We start from the raw sequence: 25,768 nt of genomic DNA on the forward strand, positions 1-25,768 counted from the left end.
GATGATTATTTTGATACATTAATTAATTTTTACTTTGTTTCTAATTTGTGTTCCAAAAAATTGCTTAGATCTCTACTATTAGAGTTAAAAAATTAACCCTATCTATTTTTATTTTTATTTGCAATGCTATATCCTTTTTCCTCCTCAAAGCAAAGATTTATCATGCCTTATAAGCTTAAGAAGATCTTAATTAAAATTACTCTTTGCTCCAGTAACGTGTCTTCAGTGAATCAACCCTGAGGGAGTCTCATTTGGACAGTGTAGAACATATTGCTAAATTTCTTCAATCCTCTGAGAAATCTTTATTTCTGTCCTACAAATAAGGGGAGAATAGAAATTAAAACATGTACCGATTATAATCGTTCAAGTCAAGAGAAAATTGACCAAATCTCACAGGAAATATCTTATTAATTCACCTTAGTGTTTCTAAGGGGCAAGTTATCAAGTAGTTAATAATGACTCCATAAAAATAAACATCTATGTACATAGTGTGGAAAAGAGAAAAAATCTATCAAAAAGGCAGGATAAGAAATGATAGACAGAGATGAGCTCTGAAAGTAATCACTAGAATAAAAATAAAAAGAGCAAGAGAGAGAGGAAGAACTAAATGGTAAAGACAAAGAACAGAAGACTGCACAGGCCTGATAACGTCAAGGTGACATATGTACCAGAAAATCACAGACTGACAGTAATAAATTTGAAGAAAAAAAATAAGCATGGTTTAGTAGAAAGGACCATGATCACCTCTTATATTGTCTAGAAATTTTCCTTCTGACTCACTACATCTAAGTGTGTGACTTAATTTATACATTTGTACCATTAAAACAACAATACAAGCTTATTTAATATAAGAAAGTACCACAGATAAAGTCTTAAAGAACTAAAGAAAAGAAATTACGTGCAAAAAATGAAGATACCTTCCTTGATCATGATAGTTTTCCTGAGGGAAACAAAATGAAAGCCTTACTCAATAAATTGTCTTCTTTTAACCAAACCATTAATAGCAATTTGTTTCGTGGTGGAACCTATGAGTTGATTTTAACCAACAGAACAACCAATAGAAGAGGGTGATAGGATGTCACTTCCATAATTATGTTACTTAGAATCGTGAGCTGCATCTCTCTTGTTAGCATGCAGCAACTTGGGGGAGGCCCACATGATAGAGGTACTTAGAGCAGCCTCCAACCAGTGAGGAGCTAAGGACCCCTCCAATGGCAGCTAGCCAATACTGAAGCCATCTTTTCTTACAACAAAAAGAAAATTAATTTTACCAAGAACCACATAAGCTTGGAAATGGGTCTTTCCTCCATCAAGCATTGAAGTGGGGCCCAAACCAGACCAAAACCTCTACTGCACTTTGTGAAATTATTATGCAGAGGACCCAGGAAGGCTGAGTTAATAAGTATAATTTGTTTTAAGCTAAGCTTGTGGTCATATTTCTATGCAAAAACAGAAAACCAATATATTCCAATATTATGCAAAAATATCAATATCTCCAACTCAGAGAAATAAGGGTTAGTTTTATTTTAAAACCTTAAGTCTCTGATATATTGCAAGCCAAGTACATACTAAATAAAATAAACTTTATATTTGCTTTAATTAAAGAACATCATATTACTTCTAATCTTAGTATTTAACAAGTATTTGGAAAAGATAATCATCCTATGTAAGATGCAAATAAACGGTCCAAGGTTCTTTTATACATTATGTGTTCATTTTCTTAGCTTTCTCTCAATAAACATTGCCTGAGATTTAGGTACAAGCCAAGGAGTATGTGGGGAGGGGGAGAGATGTATATTCAAAATCCCAGTCCTGCACACAAGGAGTTTTCAATCTAGGGTGGAATCTCTCAGTTCTTTAAGTCTCAGTGAATTTTTCCACATAAATGTACCTGTTAGTCTCCTATCATAAACATTATGTAGTCTGGCCTTCCATACCTATTTCTGACTCTTTCAACCTTTCAACTGCTACCTCAGAGAAATCCACTTGAATGTCAGCTGACTTTGGCACACACTGTTTAAGAAATTTTACATCATATATGTGTTTTAGTGCTAGATAAATGGAGACATGTCAGTTATGTACCAATGAGTAAAATATTATTTCACATCCTATGAACAAAATGATTTCTATCATGATTGTCAATCCTCAACTTCCAAAAACAAATCCTTGCATTATTGTACCCAGAACATGTTGGTCCACAGCAATGAAGATTTTCATTCCGGCTATCCCTGTGTATCACAATGCCATATCCCTGTGTATCAAGATGGTATTCTGGTCAGTTCCAGAACACCAATTAAAAAAAAATTCTCAGAAAAATTATAAGAGTCCTGGGGGCAAGTCAAAATTTAATGTAAGAATAACACAGATAACTATGGGACCATAGATAAGATCATTCTCAACAGATGCATTCCCACACTTGGAATATACTGAGTAGTATAAAGTTTTCCAACAACGAAACATAGAGAAACTCTGAAATACCCAACCAACTCCATTCTGACTTTTATAAAAGGCATCTTAAGTACCCTAATGCTTTTGGTAAATCATTTCCCATCCACATTGCTGACTAAAGTGAAAGTTTCCCTTCCTCTCTGTGTTAGTCAGCTTTTCATTACTCTAACAAATACCTGAGGTAATCAACTTATTAGGACAAAAGGTTCATTTGACTCATAGTTTGGAGGCTCTTGGGCCTGTGGTGAGGCTGCACATCATGATGGGAAACACATAGTGAAGCAAGCTAGTCACCTCATGGCAACTAGGAATCAAAAATGGAGAGAGAGACATGTCCATGGTCTCACAATCCCCGTCAAGGGCACATCCCCAATGACCTACAACTTCTCACTAGACCCCCATCACTTAAAGTTTCCACACCCTCCCAATAATGCCAAGCTGGGAACTAAACCTTTAAAATATAAATTTTGAGGAACATTCCAGATGAAGACTATAGCACTCTCTGTCCTACCACATTACAAAATAAATTTTTCCCCGATATCCCAAACTCTCTTCCAGCCTTCCCATCTTTGCTTCTGTCCTTTTTCTCAATCCATGCCATTTGACTTAATCTCACTGCTGAGTCTAGCCAGGAAGAGTTCTAAATGCCCTCTTTTCTTCTGTTTGCTTAAATAGTAGATCAACTTCAGTGAGATTCATTAATATTCAGCCATTCTGGATTTGAGGGAAATGGACAATATAACATGATGGAATTATTTTTAGGCCAGCAAATTTTGTTGAATTTTCAAGAGTCATTTTTACAAACAAAATAAGAAAGCCCTTTTATAGGTCTGTTGCCTTTCTCAAAATGCAGAGACGATAATGTTTTAATACTATAGTACATGCTTATAAGGACTTTATGTGAAAATGTAAGTAACAATTTTTCACCACCGTTTAATTCTTCTAATCCAATAATTTTCACCCCAAGTTTGGGTAATGCCTAATAATGAAGTATATAAGAATCTTAGAAAGGAAGACAAGTTTCAATCTATACACGTACTTGAACATTCTAATATGTTTCTCCTGGAAGTGCACAATTATTTTCCCCAACAAGAATAACAGCGAAAGAAGAAGAGATAACCGAGATAACCCTGAAAGAAGTGGGCTCTAAACAGAGGTAGGGTGCTGAGTGAACAAAGTTCAGAGCCATGGTATTAGATGTTAGGGATCACAAAATAAAATACAGTTACAGTGGCTATTTATAAACAAAATCATCATGAAATGTAGAAACTTGACTGATCTAATTCAGTGACAGAAAATGCTGTCCCTGCATTGTCTACAAAGGTAATCTGCTTACAAGAAGACAAATTTCATGTTGGAAAGAACTAAGGCAAGTGACGCTTCAGGAGCTTTACTAAGCAAATGTCATTCTGCTTTGAGTACCATCACATGTTTCTGGACAGTGTCCAATCTTTTTTTATTTCATTATAAATCTGTGTGAGAATTTTCAAACCCCTGTGGTTGCTCATTTCAGAGAAGCCCAAATTGCATGTAGTGAAATTCAGTTTAGAAAAGTGATACAGAGGGTTATTCTGAGTATCCAAATCTCCATGGACTTTGAACAAGCTGTTTCCAAAAGGGCATAGGAAGGTTAGCAAATTAAACAGATAATGTTTAAATCACTTTTCCCTTTCTGCACCAGGTGTTTTAAAATAGGCTAAACAATAATTAATAAGGAGCATCAGGTTTTAGAATATACCCTGTGCAACCACTGCCCTAAAAACTTATGTCACTGACATTAGGGTAAATAATTATTAAGACACTAGTTTTAGACTTATTCTTAATTTCAGCAGGAGCTAAGTGTATATGAATGTGCTTTATCATGAAATGAAAGTCAATAATTCCCATGTGTGAATGAATAAGTCTCCTGTGCTCCAACCATTCTCATGGTTTTTATTAATCACTAACCAGTGCTCTCCTCCATGTGCTATGGCAGTGGTCAGCAAACTTTTTCCATAAAGGTCTAATAGCACACATTTTAGACCTTGCATGGCAGTTACTCAAGCCTCCCATTATAACAGGAAAGCAGCCAATGAGAAAATATAAATGAATGAATATGACTGTGTTTCAATAAAAAATTGTATTCACAAAAGTAGATGCATGACAGGATTTGACCTGAGGGCCATAGTTTCAAACCACTGCACTAAAGAAACAGGTGGATCAATTGCTCTTTTTCAATTAATTGACCAAGGAAATCCATCTCAAATGAATAGTAGTTTTTCCTTATTAAGAAATCTTCCCCTAAAATATGTATTTCTTACGATTAGGGAATTATCATTATTCCCAATGTCGTATGTGAATAGAAGTCAAAGTTAGTTTCTTTCCTTTCTCATTATATAGACATATTTTTTGACACTGTCTGATAGAAAGAAGTCAGTTTTTCATGATTTCTGAGGTATTTAGTTTCCAAGACACTTAGCACTTCAAAATGATGTAGGAGTCATAGATTGAATTTGAAATTGCAGTAGTAACATTATTACACAGTATAAAGAATTAGGGCATTATGTCTCAGCCTGCCCATTTGTTCAGTAATGAGTTGTAACCCCCAACAAATTTCTTGCTTGCCTTCATTGTCATTTCAGTGTCATGGAGCTAGGCATCACCTGCTGAGATCTTTTAGTCATTACTCTTTATTCAGGTCAGATTACCCCTAATCTAGCTCAGCAGTCTAAGCTGTTCTTCTAAATACCAAAGGGAGAAATAGCCTACTTTGAATCGACTTCTTGCCATATATTTAAACTAATAATATTTTCAGTGTAAGGGGCAGTTGTGGCTTGCGGATAGCTCCCAGAAAAAACGCTCCGCAGACAGGAGATCTCACGTGAGAGACTTTATTTATGCGGATTAGCGAGTCTGCTCAGGGCGAAAAGAAGGGGCAAAAGAGGAAGATGGTGTGTGGCTTCTCCCAGATATTAGAATCTCCCGGGCTGGAAGAAACCAATAGCAGAGGAGAATTCTTGCAAACTGACTGATGAACCAATAGCATGTTAGGAGGTAAAGTGGGAAGCAAGCCGGAGCATAAGCCAGAAATTCCTCTAACGGAAGAGGTGGGCGGATTGCAGATTGACAAGTGGTGGGGAGGCCGGAAATTCCTGAACGGGAGAGGCCAGCGGTTTATACATTACATTCAGATACTTGCTCTTAACTTAGTTTCTTCATTTTCTACTGTATTTTCTATATCCTTGAAATTGTACATAGAACCTAAGTGACCCCTCTGATGGAGGATTAATTTATATTTGGTTAGATTACTCTCAGATGTGAAAGTTTACCAATAATCCATCAAACAGCTCAATTATAGGCAGTCCTTGTTGCTAGAAAAACAGGGCCGAAATGGAAAATGTCAAATCTTGTTTTAGGTGAATATTAAGAAGCACGTATGATTTCACAGTTTTCCCAATCTCTTACCTTGTGCTAATAAATTGAGCAATTAAGGCATTTATGTAATCTATTCACTAAAATCAGGCTAATCTTTATGGAATGTGAATACAAAAAGGCTTTCTTTTCTTCTGTCACCGATGTCAAATTTATCTGTAGACTATCTCTTTATTTTCCATAAATGGAATACTATGTTTGTTTTGGTACCTTTTTTTAATGCTCACATCTTGAAATATCAGGACAGTTTTGTGGTCAACAGCTGCCAGCCAGGTTGGGCAAGACTTCAAGGCCAAAAATTTAGAATGTGGAAGGATCGCGATATATTCTTCCTGATACTTTTCTATCCCTCTTCTACTTCTCCAGGTTTGCACCTACCCTGGGGCAGGAGAGATTTGACAGAGAAAGAGTCAAAGATTTTCTTATTAAGGGGTTGCCATTATGGTTCCTTATTGATGGATTTTGCTTTCCCTGCAACAAAATCTCAATGTTTAATCTCCTGACAAATAACACATGTGAGCCTTAGCTTGCCTGAAAGGCCACGCCATGATCCATTTGCCCAAAGGGTGGGAATATTCATTAGTTTACTTCTCCCAACTTAATACTCAACAGCTTCTTACTTGCTGACATCCCTTCTTTCAACAAAAGAGCTGTTTACCCCTAATCTATGACTCCTGAGATTCCCTCTCTCTTGCACATACCATTCCAAGACCTGGGGGTCTCTAAGGAATTGTGATGAGGCATTGTGGTTCTTTTTGTGAGAGAAAAGCAGATTTTAATCATGAAGCAGCTCCAAGTAATCATTTTCTTTGAAGAGACTAAATAGAGTTCAGAGAAAGAGACCTGGATCTTTAGGTTCCCATGTAACTCATTATAATCTCTTTTGTTGTTTCATAAATATTTACTTTATACATAATGCATATATGTTTGAGTTCTTTTTTTTTATATAAAGGGCCTTAAAATGATATAAGCTTCAAACCTCACAAAATGTTAATCTCCCCTACCCACCAAGCAATCTTATGAGACAGGATTCTGGCAAGATAACTCAATACCAGTGTCCAAGTTTTATTTTCAAAAAATTACAAATATGACTTTCATGAAGATATATAATGACTACATGCAAAAGATTTTTTAATTCATTAATGAGGAAATAATGGCAAAGCTTGAATCAAAGAGAATTCAAGAAACTAAGCATATCCCTAAAGGAATGCTGAATTAGGATTGCTAAATTACAGACAAAACTGATCAAAATCCTGTAATGCAATGTAAATTTTTAGAGAGGGGCAAAGTGAGATGGTAGAAAGGGACTCTTCCAGTAATCATTCCCTCGCAACAGAATCATCAATCTGAACAACTACCCACATGTAAAAATACCTTCTCTTAGGTAAAAGAAATGAGGCAAGAGATCACAGAACCTGGTAATGGTATATATGATAAGAAAAGACACATCAAAAAGGAAGGAAAGATAAGTTTTTTTATCTGCATCATCGTTCCCCAAACACCAGTCACCACAGCACATAGATATTACCCACTTGGGGAAAGAAGGAAATCGGAATAGAATTTTTCCATCAAACTTAATGTTGGACCCACAACAGTAAAGTACAGCACCAGACAGACCCCACAGTGCTGGACTCTGGACCAGTACTCATGGACTGAGTCTCTGGACCTGCATGGGTGCCAGAAAGGGAACCTACAGCCACAGTAAGATAAACACATGTTCTGGACCACATCACCTATGGCTGAAAAATTGGTCTTAGGCTCAGAATAACCCACAGCAACAGACAGTCCTCCTGAGCCCAAGGCTTGGATTCCAGCCAGCAAGGTGAAAGCCATCAGGGAATTGTGATACCACTGTACATAAATCAAGATTCCATGACTGACCTAAAGAGATGGAGATGTATGAACTTCCTGAGTAAAAATTCAAAACAACTCTCTCATAGAAGTTTAGCAAATTGCAAGAAAATACAGAGAAAGTTTTCCAAAATTTGCAAGAAAAAAAAAGCTTTATTGATTTATTTATTTTAGATTGTGGTTCAAGGAATTGATCCCAGGGATGCTTTATCACTGAGCTACATCCCCAGACACTTTTTTGTTTTGTTGCTTTTTGTTTTTTTAATTTTGGGAGAGGGTCTCACTAAATTGCTAAGACTGACCTCCTGCCTTAGCTTCCCTAGTCACTGGGATTATCAGAGTGCACCACTATGCCAGGTTAGCAGATAAATTTAACAAAGAGATTGAAGTAATAACAGAGAAAAAAGGAAATTCTGAAGCTGAAAAATATAATGAATTAAATGACAGATGCAACCGAGAGCATTAAAAGCTTAGTTGATCAAGCAGCATAACTATGATTAACAGCATAGTTGATCAAACAAATGAATTAAAAATCAGGTTATTTGAAAATATAGTCAGAGAAGAAAAATAATTAAATGAAGAAAGTTTATGGAATTCATGGGACATATCAGAGGAGTAAATGTCTGAGTAATTGAAATTCAATAGGTAGTAGAAAAATATAAAAGTGAAGAAAGCTTATTTAAATAACTAATGGCAGACATTTTTCCAAAGTTGGAGAAAGATGTAAAAAAGTAAAACATTCCCAATCAGATTTAATACAAAGAATATTACCACATAATATATTAAAAATCAAAGACAAAGAGATTGATCTGATTATAAAATAGAGCACAGACTTGAATAAGCACCTCTCGTGAGAAGAAATGGAAATGACCAACAGGCATATGAAAAAATGTTCAGCATCACTAATCATTAGGGAAATGAAAATCAGATCACATGAGGACTTTATAAGAGTTAGAATAACTGTTATGAAAAATAATAAATATAACAAATATTGCCAAGGATACAGAAAAAGGAGAAACTCTAATAATTATAGATGGCAACATAAATTAGTGTAGTTTCTTTAAATAACCAACTTGAAATAAGCCAAAGAAATGTATTTTCAGGTGGCATATTTTTGGGTCCCAACATACAGGTAGGGGAAAAATAATAACCATCATACATTTTTAACTGAAACAAATCCCCATGGGAGAAAAGGCTAACAAAAGAAGAACAGTTTAGTAACAAGTACATTTTATATGTACACAGAGATACCCAAAAAAATGAGTAGTACTCAAAAGAGATGACTTTGAATTCTAGTTTTTATAGCCTCTTCAACAAAGAATGGTAAATTTGAAAGAAATGTCAAGACAAAAGAGGACTTTGCAAGTAAACAATTGGTAGATAAAGGTTGTTGGTAAAGTTTGTTATGTACAGTTTTCTGGTATCTTCTCAATGCTTGATGAAGGTCTGAAGCAGTGGTTTCTTGTTCTAGTTGATGTAGAGGAGGACTGAATATCTTTATCTTTGTTCTACTCTTAGGCAAATGGAGAGCAGAAAGCTTTATCGCCCCCACTTCTTCTTAATGGTCCTCAGTACCACAACCTGCACAGCTGTTTATTAGGTTGCCGAACTGGCTAGCAAGGGGATTGAGAAAAGAATAACAGACACACAAATAGAGAAAAAGCTGAGACCCATTGGTTCAACCAACCCCTGATGGAGGAAGAGTGACCACGAGCAAGCTGGGCATGTTTATTATATAGGTTACATTAAATACATTACATACATTAAAAGGATTTATTGTGAGAAAGTTTCTTCAAAACAGGCAGAATCAAGGTCATGAGCAGCCCAATTATGATTATCAACTTGCGCCCATAACTGTCTACCCCGCAAACAACTGGTGTCTGAACCTTAAGGACAAGAACTGAATAACTCTATGGTTGGCACAGAACCTCTATTGAACAGGGTGTCACCATAGCAACTGGGCTATCTGAATCCATGCCTTTGAACTGAGAGTTCTCCAGAGGGGCATCACCTCTGTCACAGGACAGTTCAGAATCCATAATTCAGTCCCTGCTCCCAACACATCAGCTCAATGACTCTTTGTATTTAGCATTCATATTTAGAATTCAATTTTTTTGGTATTTTTTATTGAATTATTAGCTTCCCATGTGTCTCTGATAATGTGATATGTGAAATATCACTTTAAAAATTTTTTTTTTTATTTTTACAGACTGCATTTTGATTCATTGTACACAAATGGGGTACATCATTTTGTTTATAGCTGTGCACAATGTAGATTCATACCATTAGTATAATCATATATGTATATAGGATAATGATGTCATAGCACCCTCCTTCTCATTTCCCTCTACATAATCTAAAGGTTCACCATTCTTCTCTCACCCCCACCCCCCACTCCCATTATATATCATCATTCACTTATCAGGGAAAACATTCAGCCTTTGGTTTTTTGGGATTGGCTTATTTCACTTAGCATGATATTCTCCAATTCTATCCATTTACCTTCAAATACCATAATATTATTCTTCTTTATGGCTGAATAGTATTCCATTGTGTATGTATACCACAGTTTCTTTATCCATTCATCTGTGAAGAGCATCTAGGTTGGTTCCACAATCTATCTATTGCGAACTGAGCTGCTATAAACATTGATGTGACTGCATTACTGTAGTATGCTAATTTTAATTCCTTTGGGTATAAACCGAGGAGTGGGATATCAATTCTTCGTATTTGAAGATGGGTTCTGTTCTCCCACCCATGATGGAAAAAAGCAAACGTACCAATTCTATTAGTGAAGAAAAAAAGGAGAAAAACAGGCATGTTTTGGCTGTTTGTAATTTATGCACAGGTGATGTATCTCTGAAGAAGAATCCAAGGTATTCCCAGAGAGGGGAAACTCAATTTAGAAGTTTTCAGCATATTATAATAGAAAAGAATTTCAGCACGGGTCAGTCAGAGGCGATAGAGGTTGATTTTAGGAAAATAGATGCTCATTCTAGGGAAAATGTTTGCCATTAAAGGAGTAAGAGGTGTGTTTGGGGGACTCCTGGCCCTTCCATTATAGGAAAATTAGTAGGGGGTGAGAAGGAAAGTAGGAATGATATCAGTCTGGTGATCTCAACATGGTTTCTGGTGGTCTGTTCAAGTATAGGATCTTCAAGCTGATGTGGTCTTCATTATCCGATCAGTAGATAGCACTGAAAAGTTCCCTAAATCATAGATTTCACAAAATATGGTATCTGTCTTTACTTAATCTCTTTTTGGAGAGGTGGTTAACAGGGCTCAAGTAGTTTTACTGATTTTTCAGGAATTTGGGAGTATCAGACCTGGAGACTATCTTAAGGATTGACAGGCCTGGAAAAGTATGCAGAACTTTAGATATTTATTTCCTTGTCCTTCCTGTATGTCTCCTTTCTACCTATTTCTTATTTCTTTTATCCAGCTTCACTTGGACAAAATGTAATGCATCACAGGAAGATATTTTGGTAATATTTTTTGGATTTTGCTTCCTGCAATATCCATATCTAGAAATTATTTTATCTGTTTGATTAAAGCAGGATATATGTGCCTTCAAGACCATCCATCTGCCCCTTCTTTCCTACCACAAGCATTTGCAGGACACCTCTGTCATGTTAAGCAGTGTAAAGAACATTGGATTTACAAAGATAAATAAGATAGGTAACCTTTTTCTACATACTCTTTTGCTTAGGATGATCTTTGGTTTGTGAAACACTGAGGCATGCAGACCAAAATGTTCTTTTCCATTTATACATGTGAAGTGCAGTCTTAGGTTAAGAGCCTAGGGCTTCATAATCATTCTTGTTTATCTTTTTTATCTCATTTCTCTTCTCCATTCTACAAGTGCCAGGTATTGTGAAAATGGATGGAGAGTGTGACTGAAGCTACAAGGTTTTTAGTTGCTTATAAAAGTGGATCACATATTTGGAAAGCATAACTCTTACCAACATAAGTGTCGCAGGGCTCTAGGTAAAGTACAAATGCAGTTTAAATTGATTTTCTAACCACCTTTATTACTACCATCCTTGAGTGCAGCAACCAGGGTTGGGCATTTGTTTTTACACTGTGGAAAGCATTTAGGTCCTCTGCAAATCAGAGTTTCATTAAAGTTATGATTACATATATAATTACATTTCAATGAGAAAAAATAAGATAGAATATAGAATAAACTTTGTCCATTATATTAACTTGAAAAGCCTCAAAGAGTTAAAACTTTCAAGGCTTGACCAATGGAAAAGACTACTATCAAATTCCACACATTTTTTTTACATCATATTTATGCAGCAAGGTCAAAGAAGTAGGGGGAAGAATCTCATCTTCAATTTTCTCTACCCTTAGGTAATAATACATGGAAACTCATTTACCCTGATTGATCTTCTTGGGCATAAGAGACCTCTCTGACTTAAATCCCATCTGAAAACTATCTTTTCTCTGCTTTCTTATAGAATGCTAACAGGTTTCTCTCTCTCTCTCTCTCTCTCTCTCTCTCTCTCTCTCTCTCTCTCTCTCTTGACTCCTCCCTCCCTCTGTACTTCAAAGAACAAGCGAGCTAAATATGACCTGCTAATGTTTTCCTTGACTCTTATCCTTCCCTTCAAAATCTATTAATTTTTAAGTAGAAAGAGATATGTTAAAGCCTATTTTTTTTTGTTTGTTTGTTTGTTACCAGAAGCATTTATTCTTGTTTTAAATCTATATGACTTACCACTTACAGATTGCACTTGTGCACAAAAAAAAAAAAAAAAAAAAAAAAGGCTTGGCAAATTTTGCTAATAACTATCATTTTTTTTTTTCATTTAAGTAGACATGCCACTGTTTAAATTGTGTGAAATGCTTGACAAACAAAAACAGCAAACTTAGAGCTGGGAATATAATGTGACATAATCAGAAATCCTTGGTTTTGGTTTAAAACAAGTAATTTAAATTTAGGAAGGAAACAAGCCAATTTTTTTGATTCAGCAATAGACAAAGTTCTCAAGCCTTACATTTTGTTCCAGGCCCATTTGCTGGTATATCATGTACCTTAGGAAAATTGCTTAACCTTTTATTCTAGGAAAATGATATAAAAACTGTTCCTGCCTGCCTACCTAAATCTCAAGTGATTTGGAACCAAAGTTAAAACTTTCTGAGGACTCAAGAGTATACGGATTAGATGGAAAAACACTGGAAAATAAAATTTGGTGTTATTTTTTGATATTAAAATAAAGTACTGTCTTCAAACAAGCATTGTCCAGGAATCAACACTGCTGATTGCCACTGACCTAACAATTATCATGTACTTTCTGTGCTTTGGAAAATTGCATTGGAGATATTGTTCAGATATGACTTTATCTTAAAATAGCATTAATACTAAAAATACCTTTGAAACATAGGAATTTTTAAGTTAAAATTCATACTTTATTCAGATTATACTATTTTTGCATGAAGTTTTCTTTCCTTTTTTATTTTTTTATTTTTTAATTTTTTACAGACTGCATTTTGATTCATTGTACACATAGTTTTAAGCTTCTATTTTGAGAATGACAAAATTGGATACAAGTAAGTTAAGAGATTTGTTCAAGTCAACACTGATAATATGCACAGGATAAACTATAATTTTCTAGAATTTAACTTAATGCTCTCTGTCCTAAGCTCTGAAATATAAATCAACCATTAGTTCCATTGCAAATAAGAAAGGTTAGTTGTCTAAACTAAGTGATTTGGTAGCTATTTTCAGCAGTTCTCTGACTCGAGAATTACACTTAAGGATGAGACTATCTGTAAAAATATAGCCTCATTCTTGTGGAGCAGCCCAAGAGGCAGGAGGTTTGTCTTTTGTCCTTACTTCTTAGTATGCTACTAACTACTTCTGGATCTCAGTTCCATCATTTGTGTAAAGAAGAAAGTAAGATAGACCAAAATTTCCAAAACTCTCACAATATTCTAGTAAGTACTCCTCAGGGGGGGAAAAAATGCAGGAAGAGAAATATTCCTAAGGTGAATTTATAAGATACCACATGTTCTACTTCTCTCCTTTGGGTTTCACAATGTGCTTCAACACGTTAAAGTTCAACAAAACAGAACCAGTTTAATTCTTTTAATTCTGCTTAGAGGTTTCTAATTTTTTTCATCCCTCAAAAAAAAAAAAAAAAAGAAAAGAAAAGAAAAACTTTTTCCAAGATACCTAACTCTGTTTCTCAAACTCAGTGTTAGGAAACACTGCACCAGATAACACTAACAAGGTCCAACATGTAGGACATTTTTTTTTTCCTACTTTTAAAAGATTTCCATTCTAGAATATGCTGTGACAATTGGGAAAATACTTTTAGTTTAGTGTGCTTCAATACCAAGAATCCTTTCTTCACATTTGCTTTAACTTGCCATAGGCTTCAAGATACGCACTTTTTCTTTTTAGTCCTAGATTAATATGATTTCTGAAAAATACTGTTTAAATGCAATTAAATAGAAAATCATACCTACATATTGAAGTTTCATCTTGAGTAGGAAACTATTTGGAAATGGACCCTTGAGTTATGCTAATGTCCACAAGACTAATTTCTTTTCCCTCTTCTTTCTCACAAATGCTCCAGAGCTTTTTATTCCCTTCCCCTGTACCCATTCACACCAAAACACAAATAAAAACATTAAAAATATTCAAGGCTAAATATAAGCATAATCTATACACATGACTGTGGAAGGATATTTTCTTCTCACAAGGAGCGAAAACAGGGCTAGGGAAGGAATGTAGAGAGGAAAGGAATGAAAAGAAACAGAGTCACTTAAGTGGAAAGAAGGACCTTTGACTCATGATCAGGACAGAGTGAAGGAGACTCAGAGTGAAGGAGAGTCAGAGCCTTGAATGTGGAGCACCCAGTATAACTTCCAGGAGCCATGGATGCTTGATATTTCCCCTGAACAGAGTATGAACCACTTCAGAGGGATACAGACGTGTAAGAACTCTTGGTCCCTAAGTGAGGAGGGACTGCACAGAAGCACTGCAAACCCCGCCACATACACACGTGTGTGCACACGCACACACACACACACACACACACACACACACCCATGATCCAGAGTCATGGTTCAAGAATCATGTCTATAACTATGTGATTTGGATATTTATCCACCCTTGAAGTTCTTTTCTTATTTAACTGAAGATCATCAAGATCTTTCCAATCTTAAATATCTAAGAATCTAAATGTCTTTCCAATGTTATTATTTCCAGTGCAGAAAAATATCAACTAATTTATGTATTTGGGGAATGAGTGCTGATTTGAATGCATTGATAAACTTTTTAATTATAATAAACCTCAGTGTGTATTATACATCTACTTGTATGCAAAGAATCTTTGAACATATGGTCAAATAAAGTAAAAACCCAGAGAATAGTAGGATAGGGCATATCACATTGACAAATAAATCATTCTCAAGTAGAATAGAAAAAGAAATAACTTGACTGCTCTCATGTTGCAGTTCTCCAGTGCTGGGCTTAAGTATATTCTCTGGTCTATTTCATAACTTTGTGGGGACACAGGTTGACTTGCAGATTTTTGTCCAGCAAAGATGTATGGAAAAGTACAATAAATATTACAGTTTATGACCCTATTGGACATAAAAAAGTTTTATATATAATATAGCAACCTTGTCTTAATATTGCTTCTCAGATGCTTCTTGAATTCATTTTGATATACTACCAATACCTTCATTAATTATTGCATTTAATAAAATATTGACATTACTCACATGTATTTGACAGTCATGATTTTACCATCATGAAATTATACTTCATTGGAATTGTTTTATACATTAGACCCCCTTATCATTTTTATATCAAAGAAAGTAGATTGAAACAAAGACCAACTACATGTAGACATGAAGAATCAGTCACAATGAAGGAGAAAGATAATATCAACCTTCTTGCTTCAGGATTGGAAGAAGTGCACATCTGTCAAAAAGATGTGCTTGATCATCCCATAGATCTCTGTCTTGGGGATTGTCACCAGCTTTGAAAATGAAGTCAGTATAATTACTAAAGGCATCTCACTCAGAAGGTCCTACACTAGGAGCTTAATGTTCTGGAGCTGCCATCTTAAAATTCTTAATATAATATCTTTAAATTTGACTTTTGTAAGTAAGATAGAGCAATGTCAAGGCCTTAGAGCCCAGCTCAAATTCAGTCCCATTCTTACTGCCTCTCCATGTCTTCAGGAATAGTCTCCTGCTTCCCTTACCCTGTCCAACGATCACTGCCACCTCCACCAGCAGCAGGAGCCTGGGCATAGGCACAGGAGGAGTAAGGGTTGGGTACACATGCTCCATGTGCTAGACTCAGTGAGGGTCACATTCACCCTGAGAGCATCTCTATGCCTAAGGAAGTATGTTGCTAAATAGGAAAAAAACAAAAGAACAGGTTAAGAGAAGGAGACTGCAGCAGAGAGTAAAAAGCAACTGTTTTGCATTTTGAAACAGGGACTCCTCATTTTCATTTTGAATTGGGTTGAGTCACACAAATTGTGTAGCTGGTCCTGTTGTGGGGAAAACAAGTGGGGATTCTTCATGTCATGCTGGTTGGTGTTCAATCCCCAACAGGAAGTGGTCACTGCAAATATATTGTCAATTTATCATTAATCTTCACATTTTTATTTTATTGTCATCATCATAATGATAAATGTTTAGAGAATAAAATAATCCTGGGGCTGGGGAGATAGCTCAGCTGGTAGAGTGCTTGCCTCGCAAGCACAAGGCCCTGATGTTCGATCTCGAGTACCACAAAAAATAATAATAATAATAATAATAATCCTAACAATACTGTTATTTAAGGATCTTACAATAATTACAATGACTGTTCAGATTACCACTCTCTTTTGATCCACAGAAATCATTAGGAAATGCTCTTTGACTAGAATTTACACACTAAAAATAAAATAAACAGAAATTCTTCATGTGCTCTCTCCTTTAAATCCAAACTCATAAAAGCTAGGTTAGAAAGACCTTGAATTTGTTTTTCTGAGATTTTCACTGATGCTTACCATTGTATGGATTTCTCATTATGAAATTATTCTGAAACAAAGAAACTTCTACCTTAAACACACAAAAAGAGATTCTACTGTGCTAGTCATTTTGCAAGGCAAAAAAAAAATTGTAAATATAATGTCATGAACCTTATGCTTGAGAAATTTAAAGGAGATGAGGATACTATAATATTCAAGTGCTAGAACATTTTGATATTCTATTAAAAATATATCACTGTGAAACCCCATAGTATAAGACTACATAAACACACAAAGAGGTGAAACATATCACCTTCTATGCCTTTATAGCAAAAAAAAAAAAAAAAATTGATATATTTCACCATTAGGTAAATGTTACATATCACATATGTACAACCAAAAGTACATTTAATGTAATATAAACTTAGTTTCCACATATTCCTACCAAGTTCTTTCCTTGTCAGATTTGCATTACTGGCTAAAACATCTAAAACTGCCAAGTAAGGAAAAAATCCAATGAAATTTCCGAACTGCCTCACATGGCTGACTGGAGACTTAATAGTGGTGAACATCATCCTTTTTGAGCCTGTCTTGGGGAGCTTTTTACTGAGAGGAAGACTGAAGTTTATCAGGGGTCATCTGGCAGGAGAGATTTTTATTAGAGTTTTGAGAAACCTCTGAAATATTCTGCCTTCACTTTTCCAGCCTTGTAGAACAGAAGACTGCAGATCTCATAGCTAATATTCAAACTGAAATTGGACCACGAATATGAGAGAAATCAACTTGACAGGAAAGGTTATCCATCTTCCCACACTTGCTTCTCCTGCTGCCGTCTCAATTCCATAGGTGCTTTTGTTTTTTATTTCACTTTTTGGAATATGAAAAAAAGTTTCTATGCATCTTTGGCATTTCTGCCCATTACAGGCATCTACAAATCCAGTTACAATTCTAGGGTTTCTCTCAGATGTAGACAAATAAGTCCATAAGCAAAACTATAAAAAAAAAAAAAAAGAAATATTATAGCATAAGCTATCCTAGATATATTTATTTGTTTATTTATTTATTTAGTTCTGAGAATTGAACCCACTGAACCACATCCTCTACCCTTTTTATTTTGAGACAGGGTCTTCTGAGTTACTTAGGGTCTCACTGAGTTGCTGAGGCCAGCCACAATGTGATATATCCCTGTCTCCATCTCCCGAGTTGTTGGAATTACAGGCATGGCCCACCAAGTCCAGTCAAAGCTTCATTGTAAACTAAAGTTTTCTTTTAATCTTTGCATCCATAATATTTTTCTGAATGTTTGAGTCTATTTCAAAGAACATTTCTAGAAAAAGCAGAGAAATGTTAAACTAAAATAGCCCTCAATTGTAGATGTATATATGGAAGATAAATATAGGTAGTATGATATAATTAATGAAAACAGAAAAAAATGTTAATCATATTGTGGCAGTAATTCCAATGGCACTGGTGACATACAATCTTATATAACCTAAAACTAAAACTAAACTGCAAAATTCAACCTTATCAAACACTGTTAAGTAATGTTTTTTAACTTATTCAATGCTTAAAATTTCAGTTTTTTTATCTATGAGATGAAGGAGATGCCAGTACAACCAGACCTCTTCCCCAGAGCTGCAAGAGGCTGAAATAAAACTATATATGTAGAAACACTTTAAATTGCAAGATGCTATTCAAATGAGAGGATGTTTTATTATATGGATGTAGAATGTTGAAAAAGAGAGCATGTGAAGGCTCTTTTATTTGAACAAGCAGCTTCTACACTATGGGGATTAATTATAGACTTTCCACATTTCCAAAATATTCACAGATTTATTTAAATAGTGAGATTCAAAACTGAGCGAAACATAGTGAGTTGATCAAAAATCCAAAATAATCTCCCATTTCTCTTAATACTTACTGTGAAAGGCTCACATTCATGCTTTTGATGCAAACATGCAGAGTGAGATAAATTCTTGTGATCATGAAGTAATATTGCCAATATCATTAAATCCCTGTCTCTTTCCCTCCTCCAGAGGGAATACTAGACATGGCTATACTGGAATTTTTAAAACACTTTCTATGGTCATGTAGCACCACATGAGCTACCTCTAAATTCTTGCCAGATAGTCCCCTAACCAAGAGATGGTAATAATAAAAGAAAACTAACATCATTGATTGCTTACACGGTTCCATTTACTACATGCATTATCTCCATCCTTGTAATAACAACATAGTGTTCATGCTGTGGTTATCTCTATGGTACAATGGCAAAACTAAGGCAGGGAGAACCTAAAATATAGATCTGAGGTCACACCAGTGGTGAAGATGGGTTTAAACTTCAGGCAGTCTGATTAGCCTCTGTTCTACCACACCACCACCACCCCTTAATCCCATGCTATGGAATGTTGTGACATTTTCACTATTGCTATAGTTTTGAGCAGTTACCACTTTTTAAGTGATTTACCATGAGTCATAAGTGATGCTGAAAGTCTATCTCATTAAATGGGCATACATATTTAAAGCAGGTTTATAGCTCCTCTATTGTGAAATAAGAAAACTGAGGTGAACTTTAGCCTATCTATATCCTGTTATTTCAGCAATGTTATGGTCAAACTCCATAATCCCTTTCACAGGGTACTTGTGATATTTCCTATTACAGTCTGTCTTCTGGGTCTAACTTACTACTTCTTTCTACCTCCTGGGAATAAGAAGATTCCAGTCATTCTCCCTAGTTTTTATGAACACCAAGACAGGTCCAAACTACGATGCTCTTCATTTCTTTACTGAAGTCAGGCAAAAAAATTCAACTAACACAGACACCATTTCCTGCTCAATGCACACACAAAGGTGATTCATGCAAGAGTTAGAATTAAAATGGATGGAGGTCTTACTTGTGAATGAAGTTTTTACTAATGCTGTCTAGTCCTGTAATATAACCAGATGGTTCCCATGGTTGATACCTGAGTTCTTGTTAAAGGACCTTGCTCATGCTTATTTTGCATTTGTGAAATGTTCTGTTAAAATTGAAAACAAACACTTAATAAGAATTACAACAGTTCTTAAATGTTAGCGATTAGACTGGGAAAGTAGGAGCAGGAAGTCTGAGCTCATGATGTGTTAAAATTAGCATCATTCTGACTTTTCTTCTGTCAGCTGCTACAATGAGAACTGGAAAAGGACAGAATCCCTGTCATGGCTCCTGTGGAGAAACAAATGTTATGAGAGTAGACTGTGTCACAAATTAGCTAATCCTATTCCATACATCATAAATATGTGAAAATATGTGAGTAGGAAGGATTTTGTTGGCCAAAAGCATTCTACTAGCTCGGGAAAGGTGGCATTGTTAAGCATATATCCCAAAGCTATTTTTTTTAAATACTTTTTTTTTGTTTTGTTTTGGAAAGACACAATACCTATATATTATTTAATTAACTTTTTTTTTATGTGATGCTGAGAATCCATCTCAGGGCCTCACATGTGCTAAGCAAACACTCTATCACTGAGCCACAACCCCAGCCCCCAAAGCTATTTTTTAAAAATAACCACCTTAATCTCTATGGCCTAAGTTAAAATGTTTTAAAGGAATCAAGGAACAGATAGTAAAAGTAGACACTGGTCTACTTCAATAGAAGATCATATGAAAATAAGCTAAGCAAATTTATTCACCATAGTAGAAACATTGTTTATTTAAAAAAAAAAAAAAATACCTGTTGGCATAATATGACTGTAAGTACATCACCTTACTAGCTATGTTTTTCTTTTTCTATGGTTTTGTCTACTGTAGTCCAAAATTGTCACTTTACTTGGCTAACTGCTAAATCACAAGCAATAAAGGAGCTGATGGTTGTTTTAATTGTAGTAACAAGAGAAGAAGTATGAGGGGAAATTCATACTTCACTCTATTTGCCTTACATTTTTGGATTCAGTGTTCTGATTTATAGTGTGGCTTATGCTGCATCAAGACTCAGAGCTAAATTATAAAGTCAGTTTTCAGTTTCAACAATCCTCTCTGGGTCCTGCTGTGTTTCCCTTAATGGCAGGGACTGGTGGCTTCCATCTGTAAGGAAGCATGTTTTGCATATGAACTACCACAAGGCATAAGACAACAGCACAGAGAAGAACTGCAATTCCACAGTTCCTTTCCCTTTTGTGCATGTTGTTGTTTTTGTTTCCTCTAAACACTGAGGAATGAAAATCAAGGAGTGCTTTAGAAAAAAAAAATTATTTTTGTTTTAGTGTGGAAATGGAAGAATAATTATGTGATGTTTTGTATGCACACACTTAAAAAGCAAAATGCCATTTCTTAATATAAATATAGCAGCAGGCATTAAGATCTGAACTAATCTTGCTTTAGTATGTCACCCTAAGAGACAGAGGGTTTCTTAAATGTTGATTTATTCAGTACCCTTACCCTCTTTTTGTAGGTTTGTTTAGCCTGATGTGAACATAAGTTCAACCTAGCTAGGAGGAAAGTCCACTGAGAATACATAAGTATTTCAATTTTACCTCAAATTAAAATGGGGGAGGTAGGCAAACTCCCATGGTGGTGGGGTGAGCTGAGTTATTGTTCTTTACATTGGCCTAAAGGTAGAACAATATTCTCTTTATATTCTGTTTCTCTAAATTGAATTCTATCTTCTTTCTCCTGAGCAGAGTAACAAAAACAGTAATAACTTACTGCCACCTACAGATAGGAGATACATCTTTGAAAACATCTGCTCAAAGCAAGAAAGATGAACATGGAGCTCATACTGCAGGCCCACAGGTCAGAGAGCATAAATCTTATAGGAATTCCATGTGAGAAATACTTTCCTACCATCAGTAATCAGATTGTGCTTGTAGCTTTTGAAATTTAAATGAATTTGGGACTACTGAGCAAGCAGATTCTTCAATAGTATATTCAAGTAATTTTCTTCTCATGGAAGTCTCTTCCTAATGGTAGTGAGTTATCAGTTACTAGAGTCTAAGTTTTAAGGAGAGGATGAAAACTGATGGTAAAGACTCATGCCAGCCAACCTTTGCAATAATCTCACATTCAGAGTCAGTAAGGTCACGTCTTGACCTGTGAGCAGGCCACACCAGGAGCATAAAGAGCAATGCCATTTTTGTCTAATGATGTCTTTTGGGTAGGGGGGACCAAGGGGTACTTTACCACTAAGCCACATTCCCAGACCTTTTCTTTTTTTGTTTGGAGACAGAGTATCACTAAATTGTGTAGGGTCTCTCTAAGTTGCTGAGGCTCACCTTGAACTTGTGATCATACTGCCTCAGTCTCTAAAGCCCCTGGGATTATAGGCGTGCACCACTGTGCCCGCTGTTATAATTTCTTACAGTCGTATACTAGCAACTTTTCTTGGCTCATCTCTAAAGCATCTCAGATTCCTCTCCTGCATTATTCAGTGTGCAATTAACTGGACATTTCTTTTGTCCTGTATACAGTATCCTTGCATTTATATTTCAGTCCATTTAATCCCTTACTTTCTTTTATAGAGGAGTTCATATGACTTTGCTATACTCCTTAGTGTTCTTGCTTTTTCAGACAAGCATGCATTACATTTTTCTCAAACCTTAAATGTTCACTTGGAAAAATTTAACAGACTATATAGGGGAATATTTCTTAAATGTTGGTGTCCTCCCCAAAATTTATATGTTTGAACCAAATACTCAACATGAAAGTGATAAGATGTAGAACCCTTAGGAGGCCATTAGGCCTTGAGGTCTTTTCACCCTGTGAAGGTGTTTCTGTTCTGCTCAGGAAGTACAGCAGTGAACAAGTCAAGTTCCTGCTTCAGGTACCCTTCCCTCTTAAAAGATGCTTAAGGGAGCTTATCTGTCCCTTCCTCCATTTTTGAAACAGAGAGCAAACCCTCAGCACTCACCAGACAGACGTCTGCTGGCACCTTGCTCTTAGACTTAGCCTGCAGACTATGAGCAATAAATACCTGTTGTTTGTAAATTACACTGTCTAAACCATTTTGATAAAGCAGCAGGAATAAACTACAACAGAGATCATCTAAGAAGAAGTAAAAGATAATGGCTAAGAACAGAAATACATACAATAGCTGATTGAATTTGGACCAAGTTATTAAATTTCCTGGTCAGATTATTTTCTTTTGTAAAATGGAAATGATAACTGCAGAGACCTTGTATGGTTTCTACCTGGATTAAATGAATTGGTATATCTACATTGCCCAGCATAGTGTTGGACACATGGAAAGCACTCAATAAATGTATGCTATAGTTTTGTTACCATCTAATCCAAACTGACAAAACTGATGCTGAAAGAGAAGTTCCTTGCTCTGCCCTGTGCTCACAATATACATGTACATAAGCTTAATAAGAAGCATCTTATTATAACAAAAATTTGTGGTGATTGTTTTGGTGCTGGGTATTGAACAGGACCTTATATGTGGTAAGCACATTCTCTACCACTGAGCTATATCCCCAGCCCTTAGCAACAAAATTTTAATGTTAAATTTTTTAAATTTTGTCTCTTTCCTATACCCTTATAATATCATTTGTAGGTACCAACAATTTAAAATCACGGCAAAACACCCTGATAAATTGTGAAAGATTTATTTTCATTGTATTTACCTCTTACAACAAGCCTACAAGTAAATCCCTACAGTTTAAGAGATGAAGAAAGCTTGGAAAACTTGCCCATGTCCAGCAAGTTCTAGCCTTGAAATCCAAATACATGCTTGCATGACTCCAAAACAGATTCTTTAACTGGAGCACAATGTTTCTTAATGGTTCGTGTTAGAGAAGCCTGGATCCAAATTGTATACCCCAAGCAATTAGTTGAATTAGAAAAACATTTTTCCTGGCTTCACACTATGTTTTGCTTTATCTCTAAGGACTACGCAAGGTCCTTCTTTTCTAACACTGATGTTCCTCCAAACTCCTCTCATATGCCCTTCTTTCTCTCCACAAATCATCCCATCCATTCCTGTGACTTCGAATGCCATCTATCTGCTGTAGCTCATTTCTATTACTCTTATAGTATAAGCCAAATTCCAATTTCAGTTGTATATCTCGAAAGCAAATATGCAAAAAGAGGAAATATCCCTCTTTCATGGACAGTAGCACCATCTTTCTAGTTAACCAAGACAAAAGTTTAAGAGTAGTCCTAGATCACCTCTCTTTTTCTCACACCCACTGCAATCCAGCAGTAAGTCTATTTCATTCAACATTCATACTATATTCAAAATCCACACACTCTTCTTAACACCTTCTTCCAGGAACCAAGTCCACCTTCTCTTATCTCAACTACTACAAGAACTACTAACTGGTGTTCCTGACTCCCAGCTTGTCCCCTATGACACATTCTCCATATGGCTGCCTAAACAGCTTTTAAAACTACAATTCAGAAAGCAGTCTCTTTTCTTTTGAGCCCTCTGAAATGGCTTCTAAATATAATTAAGATCAACTACAAACTCCTATCCTGTCCTGTGAGGCCTTCTTGATCTTCCCATATCCAAATTCCAACAGCATGTTATATTTATCCCCCTCACTATTCCTGTTCGAACTTCTGTAACAAGGCAAGTTTGTGACCACCATCATACAGCCCATCCCCAGGAAGGGATTTCTTTATTAAATTTCATTTCAGAAATCATCTCAGTGAGTCTCTTAAAGAAACCTAATTTAATCCATTTCTGCTACTATAACAAAATATCTGAGTAATAATCTGGGTAATTTATAAACAATAGAAATTCATTTCTTATAGCTCTGGAGGCTAGAAAGTCCAAGATCAAATTGTAGGAATTCAGTGTCCAGAGAGGACCCTCTCATTGTGTCCATGGCAGAAGAGGTGAAAGGGCAAATGATTCTAGCTATTTCTCTCCAGTCTTTTGGTAGGGTAGTGATCACATCCACAAAAGCAGAATGCTTATGGCCTAATCACCACCTAACTCTTAATACTGCTGCATTGGGGATTAAGCTTCAACATGAGCTCTGGAAGAGCACAAAAATTTAAACTAGACGAAAACTCATCTAACACGCACCTCCCCCCACAACCATGGACCTGTATTTTCTTCCTTCACCAGACTTTCTTCTTCTATTGGTACCCTTTGTGGTGTACATTTATACTGTTATTCTCTTTACTTGCAGGCTGTATATCTCTTCTAGCAGACAGTTAGCTCTGTGGGAATGGAACTATACCGTTTCTTTGAATTTTATTCCCACTATTTTCAATAGGTTTGGAGTGCTATCAACAAATAATTGCCAGCATTCAAAAAATATCTGTTGACTAAGTGAATGAATGAATTATATTATTTGATTGTGACCATTAGCACACTAGCTAGAAAAAAAGCAAAAGGATAAGTGTGAGTCAATCCATAATCTCTTCTAGTTTAAAATCAACCTAAAGTCATTTCCCTCAGTGAGTTGCACTTAATCATTTCTCCATAGGTCATAACTGGTTTTTGCAGTAAATATAAGCTGTACACATGAGGGTTTTCAATCAACTAGAACTTTTGATGTAATGTTTCAATACTAACTCTAACTTCTATACATTTGCTTTATTAATAGCTCAGGAATTTTTGCATGAGAGAAGACAATATTCTAGAGTTTCTAGTTGCTTTTCTGCCAGACTGCCAGACATAATAACCAGTTACAGATACACCTGACATTACACGTGTAAAAATGCTTTAATATCACTTGGCATGGTGATTGGTTAGATTATACCATAGAAAAGGTACTTAAAAATATCACAAAGGGCTGGGGATGTAGCTCAGTGTTACAGCATTTGTCTGACATATGTGAGACTCTGGGTTCAATCCCTGGTGCTGAAAAAAAGGATATTATAAATAGGAGCATAATATACATAGTATTACATAAAATTTGTCTAATTTTTAGACATTTCCACATACAGTTTTGTTAAATTTATAGTTTCTAATAAAGAATTTTAATTCACTAAGCCTTAATAGGTTTGCACATAGAATGAAAAATGTGTCTCCAAGATGCAAGCTCCCAGCTGAGGCCAAACAAGGCGATGCTCTGTCTTCTTGTGTCTGCTCTCGACTATTAATGGGTGTCTTTTTTGAAGGTTTTGTAGTGGCATTTTTTTC

General features: G+C 35.7%; 1 protein-coding gene across 1 annotated transcript in view; it reads left to right on the forward strand.

Moving 5' to 3' along the window:
- Positions 1-25,768, forward strand: part of Eys (eyes shut homolog) — a 1,705,088-nt gene that overhangs the window by 1,489,394 nt on the left and 189,926 nt on the right.

Source organism: Sciurus carolinensis, chromosome 7, assembly GCF_902686445.1.
Source record: "Sciurus carolinensis chromosome 7, mSciCar1.2, whole genome shotgun sequence".
Classification (NCBI taxonomy): Eukaryota; Metazoa; Chordata; class Mammalia; order Rodentia; family Sciuridae; genus Sciurus; species Sciurus carolinensis.